The sequence below is a fragment of the Pinus tabuliformis genome, chromosome 4_2 (assembly GCF_031772625.1).
Source record: "Pinus tabuliformis cultivar Carrire ecotype Pingquan chromosome 4_2, CPIR1, whole genome shotgun sequence".
NCBI classification, from domain to species: domain Eukaryota; kingdom Viridiplantae; phylum Streptophyta; class Pinopsida; order Pinales; family Pinaceae; genus Pinus; species Pinus tabuliformis.
Genome location: NC_142304.1, coordinates 899,458,375 through 899,463,978, shown reverse-complemented (window position 1 = coordinate 899,463,978; position 5,604 = coordinate 899,458,375).

Below are 5,604 nucleotides of genomic sequence, written 5' to 3'. Positions count from 1 at the left end.
TGCAATGCATGTAAGGCCCATCACTACACCTCACTTATACCTGGACCATCCTCCTTTAGCTGATAAAGATTTCCAAATAAAATATACCTCTACCCAAGAGTCCCCACTCAAACTTCATTGCCAAAGTAGGGACAGGTTCCCGAACCATGCTGGTGAATTTGGCCTTTGGGAGTCATATTTTCCTAAGGACCAGTTCCCCCAAGTCCACATTTTTCCTGAGATTGTTCATATGAGCTATGCTTGCTACGTCCCTAGTCATAGAACTATCATGTCTCATGAGTAAAAGGTCCTTTTCACCGTCACTGATGAGTCTATTAATGAAATGTTGTAGCTCCAACCAGGACAAAACTAACCCCACTCTCAATTGGAGACTTGTTGGACCTGTATCCTAAACTTAGCTCTGCAAAATTGGACAAACTATTCCAAACCTTCATTAGAGAAGAGAAACACATCCCTAAGGACTCCCCCCCATATGTAGCTGCTAGTTTTTTCCAATGGGGCCAGAATATTGTAGCCATGATATCCTGCATTTTAGGGTACGCCACTAGTGAATAAATCGACGAGTTAATATTTGCCTTCATGTCCATCTACACTCCAGGATAGCCTCGTGCTATCATTTATGACTATGCCCAATTTATAGTTGATAGGATGCATGAGAAATTCCTTGGAATGAACAATGAAAGAGTTTTCAAGCATTCTTTAGTTTTATACCATATGTTCTTATATTAACAACATGATTAGTTCCCATTCACCGTTCAGAAGCTAGACACCAAAGGTCAACCCACGTCAGTCATTTTTTGGACCCCATTGAACCACCAATCTTAGTCTCCATATTCTTATTGTGATTTTATTGATTTATTTGTACACCCAGTTATGAAAATGTTGACTAGAAGCCCTCCCCTTAGAATTAACCCATAAATAAAGAGAGTCCTTCAATTATCTAAACAGACCAAAGTGGGTGACTGGTACCTATACTAGAACCATACATAAATCAAGATATATAGTTTCATGGTTGCACCATATAAGTTGCCATGATACCTCCCCATGAGGTTGTTTGCCCTAGAATATTATAGATAAATCATCAATGCAGATGAAGTCAACTTCGTCAATGTTAAAAAGAAGGCTTATTTAAAGATAAAAGACTAACTAGGCCTCTTCATATGCAACTCTAGGGAGGCAAGCAAAGAAGAAAACCTAATTCTACTGATAATGAAGTTCCAAAGAAGTTTTGTTTGGAGATATGATCCTTTGGAATTCATCACAAAGAAGAGACAAAAGTTCAAGCTAGAGGACCTCTCATTCACCATCCGATGCCTGAAATAGAAGCATATGTAAATCAAACATAATGGGTGGAAGGTACCTTAGTAGACCAAGACAGCACCAGAGTAGACATAGAGAATGCTCTAATTGATTTAGAAAAGTAGCTTGATGACAAATATTTTCTGTAGGTACCAGAGGAACCAGACAGAACCATGAGTACCCCTCCAGTCATGCAAACTCCTCAGAATGAGGAGAAGATTCAAAAAAGAAATAGAGAAGGGGCTTCCACCTCAGGAATGGCCACTTCCGATCTGCAGTAGGAATCAAACAAGAGGAAAATGCTAAATCCTGCCTCTGAGCAGGAACATACTGAAGACTCAGCTGGGGTCACCACTCCATTTGGATGCATGCAATAGCCTTCCACATCACAAACTCAGATGTTGGAAAGGAAAATTAGTGTTGATGTGTCTTCCTTTAGAATGTCTGCTGACAAATACCAAGATATCAAGGAAATATATAAAGAAATCAAAGCTTGAAATGAGAGGCTTAAGGCCCAAACATATGCTCAATACCTGAAGCTGACTCCCACCAATCAAACAAGGCTAACGTTAGCCTTTCACCTTAAAGAGGGTAATCTGTAGATGACCTTTGTTAAGCCTACAACCTAGTAGCCCAAGATAGCATCATATTTTAAGAAGTGGATTTTGAATTATTGGAAAGGGATATTCATCCCATAGACCAGATTGAACTACACAAATAGGCTGGAGAGATGATATACTCCACCCTGATAGGTAAATCCATAGCTTCTCACTAGCTACATAACTCTCTAAACAACATCTTAGCACAATTCTAGTTAGAGAATGCCTCCTCACAGGCCAAGGATACAAGGATCAAGTCCTTGGAGGACTTAGTGATTGAATTTGGAAACGATCCCAGGGATATAAAATCCATAGAACAACTTATTAAAAAGAAGAAAGATGATATAGTTGCATTGAATAAATAACTAAAATTACCTCAGCTGCATCATCCACAAACTTTGGAAGTCTTAGAATCCCAGTAGGGCCATGAAGAACTAATGGACTTAGTCTTAAATCTGAATTATCAACTAAAAGAGACAAAAAAGGAATTGGATGCTTTAATCCAATTAAAACAAGCAGATGTGGCCAGTTATTCAACAAATGTTATCCCTACAGTCTCCACAGTAGTGCCATCCACACTAGCAGCAACTTTGGCACCTACAGCTCCACTTGCAACAGCCTTGCAAGCAACAACAGAATCTACATCAACAACAGGTACACCATGAGAGGAAGCAGTAGAACTAGTCAAAGCCATGGAAGAAATGTCTATCCAGGCTACTGAAATGAACAGGTTAAGAGAAAAGGTGGCAAGTTCAGAAACGGACTGTAAACTTGCCCAACTGGAGCAGAAAGAAGAAGCACAAATAGCCCAAAGAATGTGAGAAAGGATCAAAGTCTTAGAGAAATACTTAACACTGGAGAAACCACTTGGGAAAACCAAGTAAATGTTGTGGGCCAATATCATTGACTCTGTCAAGGGTATTTGGCCCTCAATTCATGTTAGTGAAGATAGTTGTAGAAGCTATCTAGAAAGTGAAGGAGGAGTTGGGAGATAAGCCAAAGGATGCCAATAGACTCATCCACTTACTCAACAGCAATAATAGATATGAGCTCCATGAGCTAAATATAGAAGATAGGACTGCAACCATTTTAGAAATAAGGAAGGTCCTCTCCAAAAGGAACCTTATGCTTAACTTAGAAGAAAAACGTCACAATATGTAGGTAGCTATTGATAGGTTCATGGCTAAATTCTAGATTTTAAGAGATAAAGGTCTACCCAGTCATATGGTTATGAATGAAAAACTCATGAAATAGTTAGAATATGATACTAGACTGAGATAGTTGGCAAAGGAGAAAGCTAGCTCTTCATCCATAAAAGCATTGACAATAGGCAAAGTTTTGTACAACACATTTGAAAACTTGTTCTTCCTGGAGCATGAGATCAAACATTTACTCCTCACCAAGCCCAATTTTTCCAAATATAATGAAGCTGATGAAATCTATAGGAGAATCATGAATGTAAAGTTAACTGAAGCAAAATGGTGGTAGACAATGACAGATTTACATGGATAAATTTACTACACAGTCAAAACAGAATAGCCAGGTAAAACAGGTAAAAATATCACATCAAGGTCAAAGAGTATCAGGGTTAAAGAGTATCAGATGAAGGGTAAAAGTTAAAGAAGACTCCAGTGTGAAACACTACAACAACAAGCTAGCATAAAGGGCTACACTTCAACAATAAAGGCCAGCATATCCATAATAAAAGGCACAACATGAAACAATTCATTATCTGTCTCTATCTTCTTGCAAGAAGATATTTGTATTTCCTAAATTTAATCTCAAATCAGTTTGAGATATTTTGTCATAAATTTTTTGTATAAATACTTTACAATTAGAAGTATGTAGGGTGGATTCCAAAAATTTCTATAGCCTTCTTGTTCTTAAGTCTGAAATTCTATTATATCAATGACTAGATCAGCTACTCGGATCAAGGAATAAAGATTAGATATTTCACTGGATTCTTGTGTAAAGAAAAGTTCAAATAAGTATTCTCTCCTGTTTAGTGTTATTTTTCTTTAAGTTTTTCCACAATCTTACTTGTATCTCTAAAAATCTGAATGCTATAACATGGAATGATATCTTAGAAATTGCTTAACTGCACTTTGTCTTGACTGTTATCCATGTTCAATGTTTTCTTCACAAATCTAAGTTAAGGAATTCTTGATTTCTCCTTAGTTTAGGTAATTTCTTTTGATCTATAACAAAGGATTCTTAATTTCCCTTTTTTCATGATTATCCCCTGTTCTTCATTTTAACCCCGGTCTGAGGATTCTTAAGTGCTCTCTCACCCTGGTTAGGATCATTTCACCCATTCGACCTACAGATTTGCACTTTACTTTGCTAGTCTGCCCTGTGAACATTCCCTTTAATGAATTGATCTAGTTCTACTATCCAATTGTTGGCTCCATAGCCCAATGGCTTAAAGACCTAGATCTATCCATCTATTCCAAGAATTCCACCACCCAACCTTCAATTCAAAACCAAAACCCCAATGAACGTTAAGAACTAGCCTAAAATCCTAGTAAAACAAAGTTAAATTTCATAGAGATAACCCTCTCTGAGTCATAGGTTGGTTAGATCTATACTTAAAAGATTGATTTTTGGTTACCTCGGTTTATTCCTTCTTCTAATAACTTCTACGGAAAATTCTAAGTCATAACACTATGGATATTTCATCTTAGTTGATCAAGCTTTATGAATCTTTGCATGTAGTTTCTTCATGTATCATCAAGCATTGTGGGATTTCTCTTGTGGTGAATGGACGGTATATGACATGTTTATTTTTTTCTTATGTCAATGAATTGCTTTATTGGCTTGAGAATTATATCATCGTAGAATTGTGTGCCTACATATGCTTTCATGGTGTTATTAATCACAAACTTATTCTTGATTGATAACTTAATCCTTGTAATATGAATGGGTTTGATTTGTAGCTTTGCGAACACTACTATTCTTGAGATTCATGCCATAATATGATGTTGTTATTCATAGTATCTTATGTGCTAAATTTTCAATAGATTTCTTTCTTGCATATGTTGAAGCTTTATCTATTATATGATGACCAGTACCTCTTTCGTCCAAAGTGAATTTCAATCCACAGAATGACAGTCGGGCCTATATACCATATGGAACTCCTAGACCAAACACTATAGACTCTAATTGGGGTTCTACATTGGGGAGATACCCTAGGTGTTGGTGGTACATTCGAGCCCATCAACATAGTTTTATTAATTAAAATAGAATGACATTATTTTTAAATAATATTTTTAATTTATACTTGTTTATCTTTATCTTGACAATTTTGATATGTTAATCTTTTAGTTATATGATAAGTACATAAACTATATAAATTTATAAACATTTATTGTTTCTTAATATATGTTTGTGTGTTAATTTTTCATTTGTACCATGCACACTTAAGTCATATATATTTATATATTTATCAATACTTATAATACAAGTGTAACATTTCAATAAAATGTAAAATTAAGATAGAAAAAAATGTTTGGAAATTAAAAAAAAAAAAAAAAAAAAAAAAAAAAAAACCTTTTTTTTCATTTATTGTTTTTGTATGTACGTTTGTTTTTGTTATTTTTTTATTGGATGAGTGAGCCATTGTAATGTAGTGTTACATCTAAAAAAAGTAAAATATATATACAATAAAAAATAAAAAAATACTAATAACAAAAAAATACTTTGTAAT